This window comes from Culex pipiens, chromosome 3 (assembly GCF_016801865.2).
Source record: "Culex pipiens pallens isolate TS chromosome 3, TS_CPP_V2, whole genome shotgun sequence".
Lineage (NCBI taxonomy): Eukaryota > Metazoa > Arthropoda > Insecta > Diptera > Culicidae > Culex > Culex pipiens.
In genome coordinates, this window is record NC_068939.1 from 186,058,210 (window position 1) to 186,085,686 (window position 27,477).

At 38.9% G+C, this 27,477-nt stretch overlaps 1 protein-coding gene and 1 pseudogene across 1 annotated transcript in view; both read right to left on the reverse strand.

Annotated features, from left to right (window-relative positions):
• The window catches only part of LOC120423190 (uncharacterized), a 65,250-nt gene extending 38,176 nt beyond the window's left edge, over nt 1-27,074 (reverse strand). The window contains exon 1 of the mRNA XM_039586889.2: nt 26,083-27,074. The gene's annotated coding sequence lies outside the window, so the exon portion shown is untranslated. The remainder of the gene's footprint in view (nt 1-26,082) is intronic.
• LOC120423225 (T-complex protein 1 subunit beta-like) lies at nt 599-1,599 on the reverse strand (annotated as a pseudogene).
• Nucleotides 27,075-27,477: the final 403 nt, after the last annotated feature.

Genomic DNA, 27,477 nt, shown 5'->3' on the forward strand with positions numbered 1-27,477 from the left:
AACGACGTGGAGGAGGTGCGACTTCAAGAACAACAAACGTGCCGACGCCGTGCTGGTGAAGTTCTGGAGGGTCGAAGACAAAGGTCGGTTCATTCGGTGCCGACGGACCAGACGGATTCGGTTGGAAATAAACTGTTGTTGAACGAACTTCACGTGACCTCCACCACATTCCGGACGAGAGTGTTAGCGGAAACAACCTTGAAAGCGGAATTGAAGCCACCTCACTGGAACATCCTGAAGTTGCGATCCTGAGCTAGTGTGATGTTCAACTTTGCCAATGTCTACTTCTAGAAAAAAAAGTTGTATGCGTACTTGATTGCTCAGTCGCTGCAATTGATTGCACGAGCCGGAAGTCTACCCTGCAACTGTTCTACCGGCTGAAACACAAATCTGTCTGCTGTGGAGGAAGCGTCTACAGCAAGAGTGTCGGTAGCGCTATGAGAGTTTTCCCAGAACGTGGTTGGATTTCGTTTAAATCAAGTTCTATTTTTAAGTATATTTATAAGTAGCATTACAGTCTCTTTTACAGTTCATGTTGATAAAGTATTCTAACTATATTTAAAACTCATCTGACTAGTAGTTTTGTTCATCTTAATAGAAACAATCATCTTTTCGTTAAATTTTTGCTCCAGCAGCATGATCCGGCTGTCCAGGATGTCCAGGTCCGGCCATCGCTGCAGCGTCCTTCGATGGGCATGTTGACTACACGTGCACCTGCAAAGAAAATAATCATTAACATAAAAAAAGTCCTGCAAACCCCCTCTCCAACATTCTTACTCTTCGTTTAGATAAGCGTTACAAACGGTACTCTTCGTTGTCGGCGATCGTCGTCGTCGTCGTCAGCTAGAGCAGAGCGAGACCGAACGCTTCCATGGCTATCGATTCCTCACCGGACGTTTCCGCGGCCAACACGCAAAGAGCGTCGTGCAGCGAACGATCCGCTTCGTCGGTACAGGCCTCTCCGAGGGGAACTCCGCTGAAGCGCAGTAGCGTGTCCTCAGCGATCATGACCTGTTCGAACAGATCGCAACGACCGAGACGAACCTGGTCCGGGTTATCACCTTTTCCCTCATCTTCTCCCTCTCGGCAATCTTCGCCATCGAGTCCATCTTGATGCTCGATCCAAAAACCTTGATTTTAATTCCCCAGATCACTTCAACCGCATCACGGCATCGACGGCCAACTTGGCAAAGTAGTTTTGCTGAGACAGAATTTTCGACCTGAGCGTCATCCAGGCAATGTTCATTAAATCCTCTAGAAACTTTTCCACCTCCTTCGAATTGTCCTGAGCCGCGGTAATCAGCGCCGAATGTGCCTTCGTGGTAGCTCTCCACCCGGCGATAATCGTCTGCGGGTGCAACTTTTGCTCGATCAACTTTTCCGCCTCTCGCAGCAACTCTGACGCCAGCACCGTCACGGAAGTCGTTCCATCGCCAACCTCGTCGCGCTTCCAGGACTTATGTCCACGAGGATCTTCGCTGCCAGGCCTCAACCTGGCCGGCGCTGCGGCCATGCGCAACCAGAATCTTGTCCATTCCCTTCGGACCGAGTGTGCCCTTGACCAGATCGCTGATCGTGATGGCCCCCACAAACGAGGACAGCCGGCAAACGTTTCGACGCTAGTGATGCAGCGTGGTGGTGCGCCTTTCAGCGGTCAGACTGATCTACATCCAAGCGACTCGATTATCTGGCTACAAAAACAATAAAAATCACAACTAAAATCACTTAATCGCACTGCCAGAAAAACATTACCCAAAAACTTTGCTCCTTCTTGAGTTTGCGTCAGGATTTTTCGCCAAAGTCCGTCTTAAGCACTTGATGTGAGTAAAGTTAACTTTTCCGGTCGTCAAAACGTGCGCCGTGCTATGTGGACGGTGGAGCCGGCGATCACACCGGAGCAAACTTTTCCGGCCGTTGACGAAAAATCGCAATTTTTGCATTGTTTTTTTCTTTCTGTCAAAACTGCTTGAAAACAAACCAAAACAAATACCGAGTTGCCAAACATGACCAAAAACTGCTCGACGGCAAGGTTGCAAGATAGATTTCCCTGGCTTAAAAGTCGAGCAGACGCTGGTCGCTTTAACTCGCTTTAACGCGCGTTAACTTGCGATAACTTGCTTTAAGGTGGCGTTATGTGAAAACTCGGCACGATGAGTAGCGTTGATGCTTTTCGAGCTCGTTTTTGTGCGTTTTAGTGTGTTATCGCGGAGTGACGTCCCCCTCGGTTTTAGGTCATAACTTGGAAACGGTGCACTTAATAATAATTTCACACAGGTATTTTCCGATTTTTTTACCTGACTTTTTACCACTAAATAATTTTCAAATTCTATTTTTTATTGTAATTGATTGTTTATTTGTGACGAGAGCCTGTTAGTTTACAACTTTTTATCAGGTTTATTATGTTCAAGGGGACCTAAAAATTAATCTTTTGAGCTAGAGTAGAGTTTAGGATGGTGCAAAATCTGCGAAATGTTGCTAAAGACAGCAAATCGATCAGGAATTTCAAATATTCCTATATTTTGAATTAAAATTCTTCAAAATCTTTATATTCCTAAAAACAAAAACAAAAATGATAAACTCTAAAAAAAAAACCTTAAAAAAATCAAAAGTTCCAACTAATTTTAAAAAAAATCTAAAATCTATAATTTGAAGCTATTAAAATTAAACATTGATATAGATTTTGATGCCGAATTTTCTTAATTTTTTAAAATTTCTTATACTAAAATTGTAAGAAATTATAATGTTCAAAAAATCTATTTAAAAAACAAAAGTTCTTGAAATTTAAAAAAAAATCAGCAATTATAGAAATTCTTGAGATTATTCAGTTAGGGGAAGGTGGGGCAAGACGACCATATGGGGCAAGAGGAACAATCGCTCGTAAGGCCGTAATTTTTACAATTTTGATTATTTCCAGTATGAGGAATTGTTGCTAGCAATACAATTAGCTGATTCTACTACCACATAACCGCCAAAACGACGTAAACGCCACGGGGCATAAGATTAAATGAAGTTCTTTTCAAAATCTTTGTTTCCTTATAATATTTGGAAAGTACAAAATAAGGCTTAGGGTTCGTTTTAAGGCTCATTTTATTAAAATGCTATTTTTCCTAGATCGGTAGTGTCCCTATCAATGACTTGCACGTATAATAAAGTATGATTTATGTTTTGGTTATTTTTGTAGAGAGCTTTTAAAAAATCTTGTTTAGGTGGGGCAAGTGTACCATATGGATTTTTAGTATGGAAAAAAATACGAATTGCTGTTGCAACATATTTTATTGTGAAAAAAATACATAAAAGTTCTTAAAAACTGATAAACTGTTTAAAAAATTGCCCATACACGATATGAATGATATGATATGAAAATTTACAATTTAACATATTTTTTTTCGCAAAAACTGTCAAATATTTAGTAAAATATTATTTTGTTATCTAATGATGATGATTCTAAAAAATCCGACAGATTTTTTAACGTTTTTAATGGGTAATAACGAGCATTTCCTTAGCTTGTTACACTTGCCCCACTTTCCCCTACTGATTTCCGAACGTTTCATAGCACATTTGTATGAACAACTCTTAAGTTTGTATGGAGACTTGTATTGGGGAACCAATGATGCTACAAAATGACCTATTTGAACATATGTAATAAATGGACAAAGTTTCATCCTAATCAAAATACAGGGATAATTCTCGTATGTTTGACAGGCTGAAGACTCGCTCCTAACTCTATACAGTTTCCTGATTTTCACTAATTAAACTACTTGTTTTGTAAAATTGAAGAAATGCTTGCCCACTTCCTCCTTTTTTAGAGAACAAAATTATTCATTAAGATATATTTGAATTCAGATTTTTCCGCATAAAACTTTTTTATGAAACTTTTGAAAGAACTGTTCAAATGTGTAATTTTACATTAGGGAATGTGTAACATTGCCTCATTTTATGTGTAATCTCACTTTTTCGACATAAATTGAGGCAATATTAAATCATGATCAAATTTTCAAATTATTAGTATTTTTTTTGCTTTGTATGACGAAATTTTAAAAGATTGAAAAATCGTTGCCGGATTAAACTAAGCAATTCAGATTCACAAACCCACAAGAAGGCCCTTACTCTAGCAAACACATCCCGATAAGCATGTTTGACAACATTGCATCATTAGCATATTGGAACGTGGAACAGGCGCAAAAGTTTTGCCCAATGTTGTTATTGTTCACCGAGTGTGGAGGACTGGGTATCGTGTGGTAATGTGGCGGGAGGGAAATGTTAAAATCACAGTCTAAATGCAAATTGATAACGACTTTTTGACAGAGTAGTAGGGGAATGTACGACAGCACTTTGTAGAAGAGTTTGATTTTCCATCTCATTAACGTTTGATAGGTTTTTGGGAGCGCTCAAATTGAACACCATTTAAGCCAGGAATATGTTGGTGTTCGTTGGATATCTTTGCTTAAAAACAATTGAACGAATTTACGGTTGTAGCTCAAAACTAATCCCCTTCGAGGTAATTCAATTACTTCGTTCTCATTTCGCGCGAAAATTTCATTCCAAGCTTCGCCTCTTTTCCGACTGTAAACATTCTTAATCCGTATGCCGCCAATACTGCGAACATCCTCTTCCTCCAAAGTTTCACCTGGGCGAAGAAATTTCTTTTTATTATTACATTACACCTTGATATTTTCCTCGTTTAGGGCCGGAAACGCGATGCGATACTGTCGGAAGGATTGCCTCGCAGGCGCAGCGAGCAGTTCCGGTCGCCGTCGATCCACCCTTTGCAATGGGGTGAAAATTCGAACAGGCAAGCGAAGCCCTATTCTAGCTGCGAAAGCTACGGCAGGGCTAGTGTTAAAGCCATCCTGTACCGTAAGGTTCCAATTTCCGGACTCAATACATTCTGAACGGATTGGAGACGCGAGGTGTTTTGTGGGTAGATTCTTGTTTGTTTGAAGACTAAATTTGCTTTTAAAATTAAACAAGCAAATTTACAGAAAAAATATTGTCCGAATTTAGGAACACAACAGTTTTTCTTAGAGCAGTCCTGTGCCAATCCAGCAGCACCTAGCGAGGTGTGTATATCCTTCGTTCCATCACCTGATGGCGGTGGGCTTGGGCTTTCCCTGTTTCACCCCTGGGGGCGAAAGACTCGCCCGAGTCATCTGATCGAGCGGAACCAATTATCCGTGGCCCGTGCGCTGGAAAGTCACCCTTTTCCACCCGCAACGAGCTCGTGTCTGACGATGGCTTCTCTTCTCCCTTTTTCGACCAAGTTTTTATTTTGAAAATAACTTTGCTGTTGTTGCTGAGCGTACCGACGTATCCACCACCAATCGTGGGCTTTATTCGTTACAGTTTTGCGCGTTGTATGTGTTTTTAATGGATAAAATAACACCGTCAGACACATCTCGTTCCCTGTTCCGACACGGGGAAGAAAACCGAGAAAAAGTAAGAATGAGTCACGATGTTTCGGGGGGAACGACAGCATCCCGGTGGCAAACACACTGACGTTGATTTTCGACTGGAGCGACGTGTGCTGGGAATGAAAGGAGAGCGAAGACTCCAGAAGCAGGAGGAGGAGGATGGTACCTATTTTTATTATTATGTGATCTCGTTCCATGGATGGAATCGAAATTTATGTTGCGACGCTGGTTATTGATTGCTCCTCCCCGCAGTGATATGCGTGCTCCATTTGAGTTATTTGCGGTGAGGATTTATGATAGAACCAGTCAGAGGTTTGCTGCATATGCTAAACCTAATTTAAAGTGTCTTATTTTTTAAATTCCGGATATGGTTGAATTCTGTAAACAGGATACTGAGAAACGAATATTCTCTCAAATTAATCTTATTTGATGCAAAATGCAAGAAACACCACCAGGATCCAGATCAAAAGTGCTCCCCGATTTGGCTCAAGTTTAGTATTTTACCGCGAATAGGGTGGTCCTATCCAAAATTGTTTGGTATATTACGTTTAATTTTTAATTTTCGCCAAAACCACATTCTGAACCAATTTTAACTTGTTGAATTGCAAACTAAGAAATTAAATTGCAAACTAAGAAATTAAAAAAAAACATAGTTGAAAACACTACAGATCAAATCAAAATTTTGTATGCTGAGACTAAAGAGCTTCCAGCTGATAATTTTTTTTCTATGATTTGATGGTGCATGTCTTTGCAGGCCAAGGATTGATACCTAAGAGCATGCAATGGCACTGACCTTGTTGCGTGCTCTTCGGTTGACGTCCACGTAAGGAACATCCTGGAAGGAGCGTAACTAACTACATCCGTAGTTCTGTTAGATCATCCGAATTATCTTGGTCAGAACAGTATAGCTCTGGTTCCTTGCGAGTGTCCTATTTTCTTACCTCCACGTTGGCTTGGTTTTCATGATGACCTAGCTGGTGGCCTGTGGAAACGGATCGTAAACCTTTGACCACCGCGGGTCAGAGTCGAGACGGCTAAAAGAAAGGGGCGCGACAATGTGGGAAAGGGAAGTAATTTGTGATTGTAGACGGTATTGTTTTGATTCGCAGTATGTTGAGTCAACTGCTGTGGATGTACCTGAGCATCGCAGAACGGGGTTTCTCTTCTTTTCATTCTCAGCTACCACCTATCTCCTATTTTTATTTTGCTCTACTGATTCTCACTTCTTCATTCATTCTTCTATATTAATCATTTGATTTTGATTTTACTAACTTTTGATTCTCTTATCTCTCAAAGCTTCTTCATTCATTCTTCTATATTAATCATTTGATTTTGATTTTACTAACTTTTGATTCTCTTATCTCTCAAAGCTTTTCCACTCTTTTTTTACCAATTGATACTGCTGTAACAAACTTTGTTTTTTTCCTTAAAAATATACTTTTCCTTAATGTACTAGTAATATCAAGTCTATTTATCATTCGCCTAATCTTTTTTGATTTTATTGCGAATTTATTTATTTGAATAATTCTTTATCTGTCCTTTAAATTATCATTACTATAATCTTAGCTTGTTTTGTATCTCTTTTTATTAACTATTGTCTAATTTTACATCTAATACATCTAGCTTCTAATTTTTATTCTTTAAAATATGATCATCATTCTCTTACAATTGATTCTTGATTTTTATAAAATAAATTCTATTTTACTGTCTATTGTTTTCAATCCTCACCCTTTTTTTTTTCAAACAAGTAAGGTTTGAGCCCTTACTCAATTTATGGAATGGTTAAAGGATTAACACAAATATTACTATTGTATTTTTGGTAAACTTTTATAACATGCTTAGGATCAAAAATTGTAACAAAACACCGCGACAAAAGAAATAGCAACATATAAACACGACTTAACACTAGGAAAGATTTCAGGAGAAAACAATACACAGTAAAATAACAACTAGTTTTTGAATTCAAACTAAAAATTAAACAGTTTTTTGCTTTACTGAAAATTGATAGGCACACTATAAATGGTTAGGCGCTTATACTTACATCAAACCCCTTCGTAATGTACCACCCCCGGCCGAGTTAAAATGCGTAACCGGAAAAGAAGGTGTGCATGCCTGGCACGAACACTCAAAGCGTGTTCTAGCGTGCTGCTCGTACTGACTCAGAGCAAGGGTGAGATGTAGGTGTAAGGGCAGTGCGTATTCGTCGGGAACCTGGTGCATAAGATCGGTCAAGGCCCGTTCTTACACTGAAAATTGCGAATTGCGATTTGATGGTGCATGTCTTTTAACAGGATTCTGAGATGTTACTTTCTCTAGATATTACCTTTCTACCCAATGCACTGGGAACTTTTTTCGATGAAGCATGAAATCCGTTCAAACAATGTTATTATTTGATCTAAATGTGTATTCAGCTATTTTTAATATGCCTTTTTGTATTTTTCATTAAAGCTAAGCTAATCACATTTCTTTTGCAACGCGGCGAGCTAAAATTGGTTCAGCCGTTCCGGATTTATGATTTAAACAAAAATCTTTTTGAAAAATCGTCGGAAAACGTTTTTTTACCACCTTATTTCGAATAGGACCACCCTAATCGCCAAAAAAAATGCTGGTTTAATTATTTTGGCCAAGGAACTTCCATTCCATATTTGTGCCAAAATGGATAACATTTGGTCTAGATCCTGCTGGTTTTACGTGAGATCGCTTTACATTAGATCGAGAATAACTTTTTGAAAAAAAAAAATACGATGGAATAAAAATACAAGCTATTTCTATGAGATTTTATGATTATAATATTTTAAATGTCAAATTTGCAGATGATCTAAATATTGCTTGTAAAAATGGCTCAAGATATTGCAAAAAGTCTTACGAGCAACTTATTGGACGAAAATTAAATATATTTTCAAGTTAGAAAAATCAAGTCTTACTTATAAAAAAGACCAAAAATCACAAGAAGGAAAAACCTCTTGTCTTTTCAACATTCTTTTAACCCCTGTATCTTCAAAAGCATAGGACAGTGGTAAATTGTCTGGAGATTTGATTCTCGCGATAGGTTTTTGATTTTTTTTACTTTTGGATCACTTTTGGAAAAGTAATTGTTTAATGAATGATTTCAGTGTTTTTAAATTTATTTTTATATTTTTTCAAGAGTCATGCGATCTTGCAATTTGCTTATGACTTTTGCAACATCTTGAGCTGTTTAAAAAAAAATTATTGGATCATCTATAAATTCGACCACCAGAAACAGCAAAAACCCTTTTTTTCAACATTTTTATTTTTAACTCGCTGTTTCTACAAAAAGGATAAGGTTGTTCAAAATGCGCAGTGGTTCAAGATCGCAAAATTAAGTGGAAAATGGATTCTCCAAATAATGGTAAAGTTTTGGATGTTTGGTGTATTCATAAGAGATGTTGCAAATGTTAACCCTCTACAACCTAACCCTGCCTTTAGACGGGCTTCGATCTAAAAAATCGCCAAAAATCAATTTTTCAACCAATTTTTGATATTTTAAAAGTATCAGAAAGAAGAACTCTTGAAATTTAAAAAAAAACGGTTTGGATGTTTGACTTGTTTTATGTGACTTTGCCAATGTTTTTTAAAATGTCTTTTTTTTAGGGGTCAACTTTTGCTGTGTTTTTGACTAACATTTCCTATATTTTCAGTAAAAAGAAGTATGCAGTAATTTGTGTAGTGTTTCAGACTATGTCTCTATGCATTTTTTTACAATTTAAATGATGATGGTGCCATTCTATAGCAGAAAATGTGAAAAACAAGCAAAAAATTGAAAAAGTGACTGTTAAAACGTGAAAAATTAGATAGGCAAAATGTAATTATATTAGATGATAGAATAGGCCAAATGCTACAAAAAACAGACAAAAACTAAACAAGATAAATGCAAATTAAAATACTAAAAATAAAACAAGAGAAGTAAAGTTTTTCGTATAACAAAAGTTACTCAAAATAACCTCCTAAACACGAGAAAAATAAAAATCTTCGAAAAAAAAATTGGGCTGTAGAGGGTTAAGAGTACTATTGAAGTGTTTTAAAAAAATATCTTGCCAGGAATATTTTGGTTCTTTTCTAGAAAGTTTTTGGGCAGGCCAATCCAAGCAACTTTGTCGAAGACAGCAAAATTTTATCTCTCAACCTACGCCTTCTACGACTAATTCTGTCAATAGCATCACAGCAAACCCTCAAAAATAACTCGTTAAACCTCGTTGGACAACTCGTGCTGAAAAAATCTTCTTTTTGCAACTTATTGCATAAACTACCTTTTTAAGCATTTTTTAGGTTTCTAATCAATTAATCATAACCCAAAAGACGACTTAAAATGAAAATTTACCCGATACCGATACTTTTCCTTAATGTTTGTTGTCTATTGGAGGTATCTGCGGAGCAACAAAAGGATGTCTTCGGAATTTATTCAATACTCTGATACTATCCGAGCCTAGCCAAGTCATGTAGCTTACCCCAGCTGGCAGATATTGCGCGCGAACAACACAATAGAGCTGTTCAAAGTAAAGTTGACAAAGTACCAGAATATTCACGATCTCTCCAACGACACAATACGAACCCTTGGTCTGTTTGTTTGTTACGAGGAGTACATATGAAATTGTAATCCTTCAATGTCCGCCAAGTCAAAGGACGCGCCCGCGCTCCTTCAAGCTTGGAGACATTCTCAAAGGACGGACGCACGTTATGCTGGTCCGCTGGGCTAGTTTTACGTTGCGTTCATATCAATCCAAACCCGTGTGTATGGTCTTGGCATGGGAAACCCCCTTCTTCGGTGGAGACGCGAAAGCAAGAAAAGGCTCAACGGTTTTGTACTTTCGTCCCCACACTTTCCATTGTTGTCAATCACAGAGAGTGAAGAATGTGTATGTTTGTACACATGACAAAGACGAAGGCCATTTATGCCTTGCCTCGGAAGGCTACCGGACTTGGGCGACCGAACCGACCCCAGGACCCAGGAACAACGCGTCCCGTTCCAGCCTAGCTGGCATAAAAGCTTTGTGGGTTTATAACATTTTTTTTTCTTCTTCCTCTCCTCTTTTGCAATGTGTTTGTGGTGCAAACTAGCGGGGGTCGTTTCTGGCCACCGTAGATAAAAAGCTGACTGACTGCAAAATTGACCTCTCTGCGCGTTCACGTCGACGACGCGGCTTCTCCGGAGTGTTTGTCCGGGGGTTTTTGTTTGTCACACCAGTTTGCCGCGTGGAGCGACCAAAACGAGATTCTGACTGGTGCTCCTTTGAAGAAAAAGTGCCGGGAAACGGAAGGTTGTTTGGTTGGTTAGGGGATTTATTAGGTCACACTTTTTGTCCCCGGCAAACAATAGAAACCACGAAACACCATTTGCCGACGTTCTAGAGGATTACTTTATCGTCCGGGAGTGGTTAAAAGGGGGGCTGGAATGATGAATTGGGGGTCAGCTGTATGACTGATGGAATCACTTTAATTACTAGAGCAATTCTTCCAGAAAACAGCATTTTGGTATTTTGTTCGTTTTTATTTATTTTTTATTTGACTTTAACTTTGTAGGAGCCTTTTATCTGACCAATGAATACATTTTGTGTCAACGGTTCGTCCATACAAGTTTCCATACGTACTGTCCATGCAAAAATGGTATCTATATAAATATTCTTGAATCTGTACCTTAAGAACAAGATATCAAACCCAGCTTATTTCCTACAAGTTTGTCTTCGACCACTTTTTGATACGATGCAACGGCTTTAGTTACAGCAATATTTAAATTACGAAATACAAAAATATTTAAAACACTTACGCCTTTCTCTAACGAGCAGTTCTCTACGGAATCTGTCTTTTTTCTTTAATTTTGGTATTTTTTAATCCGGCTGAAACTTTTTTGGTGCCTTCGGTATGCCCAAAGAAGCCATTTTGCATCATTAGTTTGTCCATATAATTTTCCATACAAATTTGGCAGCTGTCCATACAAAAATGATATGTGAAAATTCAAAAATCTGTATCTTTTGAAGGAATTTTTTGATCGATTTGGTGTCTTCGGCAAAGTTGTAGGTATGGATATGGACTACACTGAAAAAAAAATGATACACGGTAAAAATAAAACATATTTTCAAAAAAAAAATTAAATCAAGACTAACATATTGAAAGGGCGTAATATTGAATGTTTGGCCCTTTTGAAATGTTAGTCTTGATTTAAAAATTTTGAAAATATTTTTTTCGAAAAGATCGGAAAATTTCACGAATGTTTCATATTTTAACATTGTAAATCGGACCATTAGTTGCTGAGATATCGACATTAGAAAATGGTGGGTTGTTTGGGTGAGACTTAGAAAACATCAATTTTCCTGTTTTTAAACCTTTGCATGGCAATATCTCAGCAACTAAGGGTCGTATCAACAAAGTCCGAAAAAGCAGAATATAGAGAATTTTCTCAGCTTTTCAAAAATATTTTTTTCAAAAGTGGGCAAACATGGGCACTATTTTTAAAAAATCAATAACTGCGACTATTTTGAAAAAAGTTACATAAAAATGGCTATAACTTGAAAACGGTGCCTTTTATCAAAATTTCACTAGAGTACTTTTTGATTGCAAATTCAATTTTACATCAAAAAATGAAATTGAAAAATTTTGCGACCAATATTTCGATTTTTTGAAAAAATCAGTATTGATTCAAAAAATCATAACTCGGTCAAAGATTTTTTGCCCATTCTGGAAATTTCTGAAAAGTTGGCATTTGATGTCCTCTAAAACATATCAAAAAATAAAAAAAATAAAAAATAGTGTTTTTTTGCAAATCAAGTTTTAGTGACAAAAAGTTAAATAAAAAATCACCAAAAAATGTTTTACCGTGTATCATTTTTTTTTCAGTGTAGTCCATATCCATACCTACAACTTTGCCGAAGACACCAAATCGATCAAAAAATTCCTTCAAAAGATACAGATTTTTGAATTTTCACATATCATTTTTGTATGGACAGCTGCCAAATTTGTATGGAAATTTATATGGACAAACTAATGATGCAAAATGGCTTCTTTGGGCATACCGAAGGCACCAAAAAAGTTTCAGTCGGATTAAAAAATACAGAAAAAAACGAATGACCGAAATCTCAGAGAATTGCTCTAATGTCATTATCGAGTGGAACTGGCTCAATGTACACAAAAATGGCTTATATAAGCGTAGGATAACATGTCTACAAAGTTTCGTTGAAATCGAAGAGGGTCGAGAAAAAAGTACCTAAAAATTCCTGTTTGGGCAGAAATTGCTCTATTAGAGTGGAACCATGCAATGTTCTATACAAATATTGTTGCAGTTGCTTAAGCCAAATGTTTTGTAGAATACCAAAGCTCTGTTGGTTAATGCAGTTTCTTTACCAAATGCCCTTACTTTTTATGTCACATCTAATTTGCAGGCCGCCTTTCAAACTTAAAAATTATTAGATTTCGATTTTTACGACTTTTAAGCTTTTCGTTTAATTAAATTTTCTCCCTTTATTGTGAGTCCGTTTTGCGATGCCTGTCCGACGGATCGCATGTTTTTTCGCGTCGTTCGTCGTCGGTGAGTTTGTCGGGTGAGTGCGCGCGTGTGTGTGTGTGAGGGTGCGGCTGGCTCTGGTTGAAAAAATGACGGTTGAGCCAGTCCGTTTTGCGATGCCTGTCCGACGGATCGCATGTTTTTTCGCGTCGTTCGTCGTCGGTGAGTTTGTCGGGTGAGTGCGCGCGTGTGTGTGTGTGAATATGCGGCTTGCTCTGGTTGTCACGATGACAGTTGAGGCAGTCCGTTTTGTGGTTACCTGTATGTTTGTCTATTCCTTTCTATTGACGTGGCTTTTTTTTCTTCTTAGTTAGATTGTAAAGTTCAAATATCGCGATCGTCTTTCTCGTTAGTCAGTCGAGTTTCTTTGTTCTATGATTTGCGATTGTTTCATGGGAAGATTCGTTCTTAATTGCGTTAGCATAATATAAATTATATTTGACCTTTCATTTCCCGCGAAATCACATTTTAGCATTATAGCTCGTAAAGCACGGTGACAAATATTGTTTCAACGTGATTGTTCAAGTCCTTCAGATAACTCATAACTCATCAGTAATTAATTGGTCGCTCATCTTATAAAAACTTAAAAGTATAAATAGTCTCAGGTCAACTCTACGTAAATGTGTTACGCTGAGTATAATATTTCACCTTTTAATCACACACAATTTTGATTCTATCTTTCCACAGCCGGCTGTCTAAGATTAAATCATTTGTGCTAAACTCAACACCAAATAACCGGGAATGGTCTCATCCGCATCATCCGATTGTTTGCCTTGAGAATACATAATACATCACCCTATCACTCAACGAAATTCATTGATTATTGGGCCACATCATCATCCTCTATGATGAATCCTGGCCATTACCCTTTCCCACTAACAAAATCCCAAGTAGAAGTAGTTTTCCGGCACACGCGGGGGTGTGGATATCGTATAGAACCCACCCTTGGTAGCAGCCTGTGCTAACTAACATTCCCGTCCCGTTCCCTCGAGATCTACAAACTGACATGGCGGGCGCCGTTGGTGGCCAATGACTGTTTCCTATTAGCAACGGCTCTAGTTTTGATGACCGTGATGTTTTATCTTTTCAGCGCATTCATGAATGCTGTTGATAAGGGAAACATTATTTGATCGTTGAAGCGTATGACCGGTTGTGTTGGTAGGATATTACGGTCCTGTTCAGCAACGGAGAAGGACAACCATGGGTGGTCTCTCATGCTCATGCTCATGCTCAATTAAATTTTCTCCCTTTATTGCCCCTTTCACGCACGCGATGAGTTCGATGGAGACGCACGGTATTTCACACGACTATAAAAAGTCACATTTAATGGCGCGTAATTATTGATTCTAGGAAGCCCACATGGCGATGACGACGACACCGCGCCGGAAAGATCCTAATCCGATTTGGAGGGACCAAAAAAAAAGGCTTTCACTCACGCAAACACCACCAGCGCCAAATCGTGTGGCGGGATGTCCTTGTAGAAACTTTTTTTTGTTTTTTTTTTTTTCATTTTGACCGCAGAACGGATCGCCAGATCGAAATGTGTTGTGTTTTATGTGGGAGTGTGTGAGTTCTTGGGTGGCTCAAGTAGTGGACAGTGGCCATAAATAAGTAAGTGGAATGTTAGAACCTCCCACTCCGGTTCAAGGCGGGGTTTTTCGGGTGTCGGCGAGTTTCCCCTCTCGACGTATTCTAATATGCATCAATTATTCAGCTGTGGACTTTCAATTTACGTTACAGTATAGAGAGTTTGTGTACTCTCTGTTTGTATGTGTACGTGTAAAGCCAGACGACAACGGTGATGATAGGAAAAAAAGGGGGGAAAATTCTGACGCCAAACGCAAACAATTCGGAAAAGTCTAATTCGTTTCAGCAGAAGTAAAACAATTTTCGGCTTATACAAAATGATTCTTTTTTCGGGTGGGTTGCTTCTGAAACAGACAAAGTTTTTCTGCCTCACATGTAAGTGAAAATCAACACGTCGTCGGTGTCGGCCTAAATCGAGAGAAAACGAACGAAGAAAGAACTGCTGCTCGTTCAGCGCGCGCGCGCTCACTTCTTATGTAAATGCAATCCCCCAAAAAACGATTAAGGATGTTATAAGTTCTCCATAATCTATTATGCATGGTGGTGTTTTTTATTACTCTACGTGTGGCGCGCTGGGGAGTTAGTACCACCCCCTGCTCGATGGGGGGACGAAAGACTGGTTCTTACAACGAGGATGAAAGAACGGATTAAATCGCAAAACGGGGGTTTCTTTGGACCAGCCTGATGGGATAAAATAAAGTATGTAGCAGGAGGACCATTCCGGAGGCTTTCCAAGCAAGTGCCACGAACAGGCTAGTGCAGAAGAGAGCTATTATTCTCTGCTCCAGCTTCAACTTGTTAACTGTCACAACAAGAGCTCATTAATATATTTTTTTCTGCCCGTTCCATCCGTGTGTTCCCGAGCGCGGAATTTTCTTTTTTTTTCTGCTTCCGGATTTCCCTAGTGGTGGTGGTTTGTGAGTTATTGTCCTCGCGGAAGCCACCCACCGCAGAAGAAAGTTGGAATAAGAGGGAAAGTATATACGCAACGCAATTAATGCGCATTAAAAAATTAATTATATTTTGAGAGTAAACGCCGCGACCGGGCCGGGCTTGGTTTTTGAAGGGGGTGCTGTACGGAAATCACGCCCCGATGTAATTAATGCGATTTGAAATTTTCCCCTGCGACGGAAATACCTACTTGCCGAATATAGGCAGGCGCAGACTGGCTAATTGTATTACGGGAGTGTGTTGGATTAATTCAGGGGTGCTCAACCTGAAGGGTACCTCAGATAATCTCAGGAGAAGCAGACACTGTAAACTGCTCAATGCCACAAGATTTACAAATACTTGAGATTTGTAGAAAAAAAACGTATACACGGATGTGCGTAACAGGTTGAATGTTAAAAATGAAAAAACAAACTTGATTCAAACATAATCTTCTTATATATATATATGAGCAATTCCAGCTCAAATCAGGAATTTTCTGATACTTTTGAACCCGACCCTCTCCGATTTCAATGAAACTTTGTAGACATGTTATTTTTTTTTTTCATAAAATTATTTTTATTAGGTCCTTTTCGGTACTGGGACCTGGTTAGGACCGAGTCGGCTTTTGTAATTACATTTGACTTAATAATTACAGAGGATCTTGTGTGTAAATGTTAGTGGGAGGGGAGCCGATTACCCGCGGCCTACTCGGGGTTAGTAGGGAAGGGATTGATGTTAAAGACAAGGCGTGGGATGGGAAGGGGGATTGTGTAGGGGTCTTGGTTGGCTCTGCTGGCCTTTGCTTGTGTCCTCAGCCGCAACTCGGTGTCCAGCTGCTGGGGCGTTCTTGCTTTGCTTCCGGTGCAATCCAGAAACGACGGCTTTGTGTGAAGGCGAGTTATACTAACTGAAGGAAAACTAACTGAAGGAAAACTAACTGGAAGAAAACTAAATGGATATTTTGGAATCTACGAGGAACTGATAGATCGGATAGAGAACATCAAGGTCTAGTTGAGATAACGCGTCTCGCATCGGGATTTCTGGTGGTCTTCCTCGGGCCCTGAGGGTATCTTTCAACTTAATTCTGTGAGCCTGGTGATCTGGACACGCCCATACGAGATGGTCGATGTCCTGATAACCCTGCCCACAGTCGCATAAGTTTGTATCACTCATGTTGGTAGACATGTTATTCTTGGCCTATATAAGCCATTTTTGTGTATATGGAGCCGATAGTACTCGAAAATAACATTTGAGAAGGGTGTAAGTGTTTCAAATATTTTTGTGTTTTGTAATTTAAAAATTACTGTATCTCGAAGCCGTTGCATCGTATCAAAAAGTGGTCAAAGACAAACTTGTAGGAAATTGGACGGGCTTTCTGAAAAAAAATACACTGAAACAAAAATACACGCCACTTCTATGAGATTTTTTGATTTTTAGGTTTAAAAGTTAAATTTCAAGGTGATGTCACGGTTTTTTTTCGCTCAAAATTTTTGAGAAAATAGCAAAAAGACTGACGAAAAATGCAGGATGGTATGTCTCTCCTAAAAAAATACAAAAATCATTTACTAAAACTGTTTTTTTGAAAAGTGGTCTAAACGTCAAAATTTTTAAAAACCGATAGTGGGAATCGATTCCCCAGACAATTTTACATAAAAGTCTCCATATTGACCATTGTCCTAAGTCCAATCCATGGGAAGATACAGCGGTTTTGAAAATAAAAATGTTGAAAAAATAGGATTTTTGGTGGTTTTTGCCAATTTCTATATGACAGACTTGATTTTTCAGTCTCGTAAATATTTTTACCAGAAAGCTCGTCCAATTTCCCATAAGTTTGCCTTTGACAGCTTTTCAATTTGACTCGTTTTAATATTTACGTAAGCTTATTTACTATCCAGGTTTCTACCACACTGAAAAAAATATTCTATTTTCAGTTATGAGCAATGTAATCAAACTAATATCTGTAAGCAAAAAAATCAAACCATCCACATTAACGACCCCCGGGTCTTTTGTGGTCTCTATTGCAAGTTTCTGCTCGAACCTGGGAGTCCGAAGGCTTGAATGGGGAGAGCACCCAAACCTCTTTCTACTCCAAGGAACCTTCCACCCCAGTGTTTGAACTGACGACCTTTGGATTGCGAGTCCAACCGCCGCCAGCGATTCCACCGGAGTAGGCTTGGTTTGGTGTGTTGTTTGTACTTATGGCATGGCGACGACTCCTACACCTGGAATGACTTAACGGCCTAACAACCAAGGCCGGGACCGACATTTTACTTCCTCATCCGATGGAAGGTTGCAGCAGATGGGAATCTAACCCAGAATCATCCGCTTACAAAGCGGACAGCGTAACCATTCGGCCACGCACTGCCACATGACATCCAATTGAAAAGCTGTCAAAGGCAAACTTATGGGAAATTGGACGAGCTTTCCGGTAAAAATATTTACGAGACTGAAAAATCAAGTCTGTCATATAGAAATTGCCAAAAACCACCATCCTGCATTTTTCGTCAGTCTTTTTGTAACATCTTAGGCTATTTCCTCAAAAATTTTGAGCGAAAAAAAATCGTGACATCACCTTGAAATTTAACTTTTAAACTTAAAAATCAAAAAATCTCATAGAAGTGGCGTGTATTTTTGTTTCAGTGTATTTTTTTTCAGAAAGCCCGTCCAATTTCCTACAAGTTTGTCTTTGACCACTTTTTGATACGATGCAACGGCTTCGAGATACAGTAATTTTTAAATTACAAAACACAAAAATATTTGAAACACTTACACTGCCCCTGATCGCATAAATGTCCCATATGCATTTTCATCGATTTCGAGTTATTGATGCAATTTCATTCAAAATTGTGTGCTCTTTCAAAAGAGCCTATAACATCCAGTACTTTTTTCTATAAATCAGGAGGAAATCCAGTTTTTTTGCGAAAACTTAACACGTAGCCCTTTGCAATTTCAGTAAGTTTTTTTTTTTTTTTCTATTTTTTCTTACTTGTGGTAATCTCTTAGTCATAAACAATAATCGTTCCAAAATGGATTGAGATTTAACACACAGCTGCAAGGAACTCCAAAACTCTGTTATGTACTGCGAATGAACTAATTGTAACATGATTATTCACTAATAAAACCGAATTGAATTGGAATTAACACGTAGCCTTATGTATGGGACAAACTTCGCATGCGTTTTTCTCAGCTTGCTGTTTTTGCATATGGGACATTTATGCGAACATGAGCAGTAACACCCTTCTCAAATGATTTTTTCAAGTACTATCGGCTCCATATAAACAAAAATGGCTTATATAGGCCTAGAATAACATGTCTACAAAGTTTCATTGAAATCGGAGAGGGTCGGGTACAAAAGTACCAGAAAAATTCCTGATTTGAGCTGGAATTGCTCATATAAAAAAAAATCGATGGTTTTGTTCGAACGCGAATCAGTTGAACACGGAACGTCGGATCGAGGCGCTTTTTGTTGCGATAGGATCGTGTAAGCCCAAGGAAGGTTTATATGCTAAAAACTTACCACTTTGGCCACTCTGGGACCGATTCCGGAGCATCTGCAGATTGTATGGGAAAATTTACGTAAACTCACATTTTGATCACAGGAGGCTGAATAAGCAAACAAGCTATACGTCAAGACGAAGTTTGTCGGGTAAGGCTTGTAGAATATAAATTCAAAACAATTTAATCATTTTTTCTGTAACATTTTTGTGATTTAAAAAAAACAGTTTTTTTTTTTATCTTTCAAAGTAATTTATTATTGTTCCAGTGATATTTATAAAGGGTTTTCCCATTCCTTCAATTTAAATATAGTTAAAATAAAAAAAAACATGTTCAAGTATTTTATCTGTGACATTTTTGTAAATATAACAAATACAGTCCAGACTCGATTATCCGAAGGCCTCGGAAAAATTTCACTTCGGATAATCGAATCACGAAAAAAAATGTTTTTCGTTGTCTAATTTTTGATTGTCGAGCTTAGGTATGACCCCTAAACTACGCTAAAATGATTTAGAATTTTTAAATCCAAGATGGCGGCCAAAATGGCGATGATGCAATATTGAAAAAATGGTGTCGTAAAACTCAAATTTTTTGTTAAAAACAAGCAAATGAAAAAATACGAAAACATTTTTTTTTGTTCGTGATTCAATTATCCAAAGTCCCATACAAACCTTCGGATAATCGAAAATTCGATTCTTCATATAACCTTCGAATTTCGGATAATTATATTATATTTTTCTTGTGTTAATTTTTTATTTTCATCAGTAAAATTCGAGTTCAGTGATCCCAAATTAGTTCAATTTTAGTAGTTGATTGCCCGGCATATTGGATTACATATCTTATATAACTTTATAGCATTTTTCGAGTCATATTATAGTTAAATAACCCAAAAAATATAGCGAATTTTTAAATCAAAAAATCAAATTGTTCGCTCTACAACATTGCCTTGGCGTTCTCGATTGCGAGATTCCTACTCGAAACTAGGTGCCCGAAGGCTTGATTGTTGAGGCAATCCAAACCTCTTTGTTCACCTAAGCTTCCATCCACCCCGGGATTCGAACTGACGACCTTTGGATTGTGAGTCCAATTGCCAACCAGCGACACCCCCGTGACAGGACCCAAAAAATGGTCGTTATTAATGTGATTTTGACAGAAGGCATCGCTCTTTACGCCCAATACCCTCGTCAGTGAGATTTCAGAGTGTGCACCAATATTTAGCAAACAGAACCAAATTTTGACAAATGTTACATTAATTCAAGTGTTGTAAAACATTTTTGCAGATTTTTTTTAATCAATTTTGTTTTATAGACTTTGATCAGGTTTACGAGATAAGGAAATGTTTCGCTTGCCCATCTTCAGAAGTGAACCCTTGGTGAACCCGTTGTCTTCCATTTTTTAGAATAGCTGTAATAACTGAAAGTTAGGTACACAGCTAAAAAAGTAGTAATCCAGCTGCGTGTAAAAGGCCTGGGTGTAAAATAAATATTGCATTATTTTATGCAATTTTATGTGATTTTACACTCTGAAATATGTAGCCCATCAGTATGAGAAACCTACTTGACCAAAATGTCAAGCTCATATATGCGTTTATCCTTACAGCTCTTCATCGGTCTGATGGCCGAGTGGGCTAAGGCGCCAGTCCTTACTGTTGGTGCTGGGTTTGAATCCCGTCGGTTGCAACTTTTTTTTGTGAGTTGCAAAAATTGTACATGCAGTGTGTAATATTAAATGTTTATTTTGACGAAGGTGATGTGCATGTTTTTGCATGCGATTTTACCATCGGATTTTTTGCTGTGTACACAGAAAAAAATATGTAAATTTACACAGCACGTAATTGCTGTTTCTTATGTAAACTCACTCAATGTAATGTTGAAATATGATGTAATGAGCAAAAAGTAATGGAAATTACTCCGATGTAAATCTAAATCTAATGTAAATCATGAATCTAATGGAAACGTTGAGCATGGAAACTCAAATCTGATGAATTTCTACCCGCGTTCGGCTTGCTGTAAATTCCTATTTAATGTAAATCATATATCCAATGTATTTCTGCCAAACGTTGACTTCAAAACTACCCGAACTAAAAATAGTTATGTTTGGTTCTCTTTCTATCTTTCTTTCTATCTCATACTTCGCTGGCTCACTGCCTGTGCCTCGACCTGAACAAGTTGATGCTTTAGCCGCTCGATTATAAAATGCGAAGATGGCTCAGTCGGCAGCGGGTAGCAGCAGTAACACCGAACATCCTACCCGTCGTCTGTTCGATTCCAGTCCAGCGTTATTCCACTTGGCCGTCGACGAGAAAGCGTCCCCTACCTGTGAAACAACTTTTTAGAATCAGAATTTCCTTTTGCTGCCCGCTTCAATAATTTTAAAATAGAACATAGGCCACACCCTTTTCCTACTGCAATCCAAGTCGAGCTTCTCATTCCCATTGGCCAATCAGAATTAGTTGATTTGAAATAATGTAAATTCCAAAACTAATGTAAATTCCAAAACTAATGTAAATTTTCAAAACTAATGTAAATTTCCAATGAATCTAATGTAAATTTCCAATGGATCTAATGGAAATATACATCATTTATCATGATACCTTTTGGTACATGATAAATAATGTAAATTTACAGAAATATTTTTTTCTGTGTAGCTTAATGATGCTAACCTACTTTTACAATTGAATTAATTTATAAGAGCCATTTATATTCTTGAAAATCTACCTAGCATATCCGCAAAGCAATCTACTTCCAAGAAGCATTATTATTTGGCTGATCCAGCATAATTAGATTGTGTGTTTCTTTATTTTTTATTTTCTTTCATTCCATTTTCTTCCGTTCGGGATTGTGCCACCCCACGAAACCGGACCCGGATATTAAAAGCAAAGTTAGCGGCCTTCCAAGCCGAACGAAAATGTGTAAAGCCTAATGCGAGCCTAATCCTAATGGAAACAAACATAAAAACCTTGATCATATAATATTACTCTTTTTCGCGCGCTTCGACGAACCTCAAAAAGAGTAAGTACGACGACGACGACGACAAAAAAGCGTAGAGCAAAACAAGGATAATAAATCCACGGGCCAATCGCGTGAATTCGCGGAACGAAAAAAAAACCCAAGAAAATCATTTCCCCGTTAGGTTTTTTGCCTTACCTTCCCCTCACCACCCACGAAAAAAAAACATGGTTCCACCATATCGTACTACTTTTTTTCCTATGTCGTTCTTTTTTTGTGTATTGTTCTCTCGGTAGCTTCCAGACACGCAACATGCCGCCGCCGCCGTCTACTTTGGCAAGTTTTGTGATGGGTTTTCGTACCTGGGACAGGCCAATACACCCTGGATGGACGGTACCACTTCCGTTTTTTGTTTTTCGTTGTTTTGTTCTCTCCACTCACAATTTCAGATTAAAAGTTGTGCGAATGTTTGCCGCTTCTTGTTGTTGTTGGATGGGCTTTTGTTCCGTTTTGCTGCCCACGTGATTTTTCACGTGCGCGTAACCAAGCTTGTGATAGGCACACGCTGATTGTTGAGGCTAATGTTGGGTGAAACCATAGCTAAAGGTTAATACTAGGGTGGGTCATTTTTTTCGAAAGTGCTCGGATCCGACTGAAATAAGGTCCATCTTGTAGAGGGTACCCATAGGGACTCTCACACCAAATTTGAGCTCATTTGGTTGAAAACTGGCTCGTCGCTCGGGGGTTAAAGTTTACATGGAAATTACTATGGGAAATGAGTGATTTTGCTTCAAACGCTCTTACAAGCTAAGCGACAAACTTTAGCCCATACTTACACTAGGTAGCCGTGTCGGGGGTGGTCCAAGGAACATTTTTCTCTAAGGGTTCATGGTCATCCGTTCAACCCTGAGCTTGCGCAAAGCCGAAACATCCGGCGACGCCGGAATCCTTCGAAATCCCAATTTTAACGGTCGACGCATGCTACGAAACTATGAATGAAGCATTGGAATCACGACGCTAAACGTCAACACACTTTCCACAAAATTGCGAATCCCCCGTTGGAGCTCAGCCATTGGCTAGTGGCCGCAGTATTGACCGAGAATAGTTCGCATCATTGCGTGCATTCCGGTTCCGGTAAATAGCGGGATAAGGTGGTACGTTCCGGAACAATTTGGACTGAGGCCAGTGGCACGGGAAGTGTTTGTTGCGAGGAATGTCTGTGCAAGATCAGAAGTGGATAGTGGCGATTGGACAAGATCCATCAATGGAAGAATAAGGAACCTGCTGCCTTGTTCAACCCGTCGGCAGACAGTTGACCTCTTTTGCAAATTACACGTCGATGCACTTCCGGCAGAATGGTAACGAGTCCGGGAGCAAATGTGCCGTGTGAGAATTGACGAGAATCGACCACGAATGCCGCCATCCAGAAGGTCAAGCGAGAGCAGATGCAACTGCTGGGGGAAGTCGAGGAAGATGTTTAGAAACTGATCCGCTTGAAAGACAATAAAATAAATCGCTTCTCTAGGACAAACTGCTTCAGCTTTTTTTATTTATTTTAACCAAAAAATAATAACTACATTCGTAGCTTCTATTCCGTGTGTAACGCGACAAAATCAAAACCTCCATCACCGGTTCACGATCCTCGTCCTGGAAGTTACTCTTATCGATCCACATCCCGCACGGATATGTTCATGGCCATCGTGTACATCATGTAGGGGGGTTTGACCAAGATAACTGCACGGTACACGATAGTCCTGGCTACAGCCGGATTGCGTCCCGGGAACACACTTTTCCAGTATTCTCTGGACATCGATCGCTGCCGGTTGTTCGCGCATTTTGTCCACGATGTTAGGCAGCGAGCGGTCAATTTTGAAAATACTTTTTTTCTGCCTTCTTTCCGGGAGGTCCGTAAGGTGATGGTTCAGTGACCCGTTCCGGCTGAGGTGTTTCCTTAAAAAATGTGTAAAATTTCGCCAATCTGTAACTGCGAAATTGAAAGTGACGGTTATTTTAAGGTTCTCATGTTCTCATTTGATTGAACTTACCGATTTTAAGACCTTCTTTTTCGCATCCTGCAGCTGCTGCATTTCCTTACCCCAACTTGAAGCTTTATCGGCTGAAACAGCAACTGGCGTCTGCGGGTACGCACTCAGATTCTGCCGCTCTGGCGTGGCCAGCTCGTCAGGTCACTTTTTTGTAGCGCACTTCCGGACACCGACTTGCAATGCATTTGCCGGAGGGCAGCGAAATCGACGGCAAGCCGTTGTTCTGTGCTTCCATTTTAGTGTGTTGACGTTTAGCGTCGTGATTCCAATGCTTCATTCATAGTTTCGTAGCATGCGTCGACCGTTAAAATTGGGATTTTGAAGGATTCCGGCGTCGCCGGATGTTTCGGCTTTGCGCAAGCTCAGGGTTGAACGGATGACCATGAACCCTTAGAGAAAAATGTTCCTTGGACCACCCCCGACACGGCTACCTAGTGTAAGTATGGGCTAAAGTTTGTCGCTTAGCTTGTAAGAGCGTTTGAAGCAAAATCACTCATTTCCCATAGTAATTTCCATGTAAACTTTAACCCCCGAGCGACGAGCCAGTTTTCAACCAAATGAGCTCAAATTTGGTGTGAGAGTCCCTATGGGTACCCTCTACAAGATGGACCTTATTTCAGTCGGATCCGAGCACTTTCGAAAAAATGACCCACCCTAGTTAATACACTTGAGTTGTAGAAAAAGGCGTAATCTTTTTCAAATATATCAATCAGCAACTTAACGGTCATTTTGAATGATCGAAACTCAGCACGGACATTTTGGTACGTTTGTTTGAAGAGGCAGTTTTGGTTCAATCGAACGTATCGATCAGTTATACTTCCCGACGGAATTGCAAAAATGGTATTTTTTAAGAGGCAGTTTTTGTAAATATTGCTCGGTATGGGTGTTGGAGGTTGTTGCAAAAAAGATATTAAGGTTTTAAAAAAATCAATTGATAACAGTAATTTGCAAAAGCTATGAGAAACAGTCAAACCAATCCTGGATGTCTATGGCACATTTTGAAGGGCTTCAAAAGACCTTTCGAATGCATCTAAGAGAGTTGGAATTGATGAAGTTTTACGGAAATGCGAGCAATTTTAAGATTTTTTATGTTTTTTGGACCTCAAACTTCAAAGCCCGTTTTACCCCACTTCCCTTTGTCGTAGAGGGCTCATATTTGGCATGAGTTCATCTCATGTATAGACAAACAAACGCTGAAAGTTTCATCCAAATCGGAGCACCTCGATACGACCTGTTACACATTGGTGAAAAACTCGCTCTTAATCAATTTTCGCCAAAAACAAATTTTTTCAAAAAATTATGCCGATCATAGACACAAACGAAAGGTGATTAGTTGGCATTTGAAAGAAAATTTGTTAGATGTTTCCAAAATCTAGCCTAACATTTGAAAAGGTCGTATGAAACATTAAAACATTAAAATGCCGTTTTGACGTTGTCTGGACCAAAGAGCCTATATCTGGAAATATTTTTATACTCATAAATGGGAGGAGTTTATCAACAGGATTCCGAGATATGATTTTTTTTTTAAACAAGATCTGGCAACGAGCGTCTTCCAATTACGAAAATTTTAGTACCAAAACAACCTTCGGATAATCGAACTTCGCATAATCGAGGCTTCGGATAATTGAGTCTGGGCTGTCTCTGTATCTTAATTTGTATGGATAATTGGGTGGCCTGTCGTTTGCAAATTTGCAAACGAATAATAATAATAATCTTCGAAAGAATCTTACTTTATTAAAAAGACAGTTTTTGGTTTCAATAAAACTTCAAAACAACTCTAAAAATTCTGGAGGGGTTTTTTTCTGATAACAGTAAGGGTAAAAAGTTATTTATGATCTACTTATTTATGAATTGAGCTAGGTGCAATCTATTTGAAAATATTATCATTTTTATTAAAGCAGTGATGAAATGTATGTCAATTTAAATGTATAGCCTTACATTTTTTTTGCAAATTTATTCATGACCAATTGCGTTGAAACAATGATCTGAATTCTATTTTTAAAAAAAAGTTAATCCAGTAGAAAACTTCAACCTGTATTAAACAAAAACTTTTATCGAGCCTTACGCGAGAGTCACGGTACATCTACCAGCGCTGTGAAGTGAAGGAAAACTTACGCTAAAAGGAACAAAACTGATTAACAAAACTTATTTACCGAATGGATATTGCTTCCTCCCTCGTTGCGTTTGAAGCGTGGGACTGGAACAAAAAAAAACAAACTCCAGCCCAGCGCGGTGTGGAACACAGGAAACGCGACGCACTATAGCACCAGGTCTCGAGCCACTAATCCACTTTGAGAAGCATTAAAACTGTTTGCACAAATCCTATGCAAATTTAGTTTTCCGCTGGCCACACTCACCAACAAACACACAATTTTCCACTCTTTTCCCACCGGTTAGTACACACAGAATTTTCCGAAGCAGGCAGGTCTTCCGCGTTCGTGATCTTGCAAAATTGAAATCACTCAATCACGTGGCGAAGCTGATGAGGATGCTGGTCTGGTCTGGTCGATGTTGAGTATTCCGTTAGACTGGGGCGAGTTTCAATTAACAAGATAACCAAACAGCGATTTTTCGTCACTAGCTCAAAGGTTACGTTTTAATTCCAGTGAAATGCCACAATAGTCATATTCCTTGCCCTTTTGTTTTTATTTTTCAGAAACATAAACCGGGCAGTTTTTTTTTCTGAAATCGTTGGACTATTGCGCGCTCACATTTCACGCTGGCTTGCGTAAAACCACTTCACACGAATGGTTTTATTCACTATTTTCGAGCACAGGTACGAACATGTGTAAACGAAATGACAAAACTAACAGAGAGAATTAAGAAAAAAAAATGAAAATACCACAGGTTAAGCCGCCGCAATCCGAACCGTCGTGATGAGTATCAAATTTCCCAATTGTTTTCAAGCCTCGTTACGCGCAGCGTCCGTTTCACAGCTTAAAAACTGGATGAGGTTCTCTCCGCTCCGCCCCTCACCCGAAATCAAACTCCGATGCCAAAAGGGCAAATGTTTTAATTTCACTTTCCCGCCTCTTTGTTACAGGTGTCCACAGCGTGGCGCTGGGCTTTTTTTTTTGTCTCTCAGCAAGCCGCGAAGCGAAAAATTTCACGTTTACACCGGACCACTTTCGAAGTGCGACTGAATCGGTCCAAGTTGGCCAGAACGCGCCACCATAAAGCCGGCTGGTTGTTGTGTGGTCGTGGTGTGCTGTGATGATGATGGTTTTCCTCGATGGAAAAACAAATCGAGAGAAAGGGAGAAAATGAGAGAGGGTGAGCTTTCCGAAGGGTGGTAGTCAGGGATGCCATATCTACGGATTTCATCCACTTCTAAGGATCTATGGAAGGACCTTCGAAATCTACAGGTTTTTCATAACGACCATCCAAGTAAAAAAAAATACATTAGACAAACCTTTATTTAATGTTGTTGTAACATTTTAAAAAGATTTCCCCATATTTTTATGTATATATTTTTAGCCCTTTTTATAGGCTGATAGGCTAAATTTTTCAGTTTTAAAAATATTTAAATTCGATTGTTTGCAAAATTT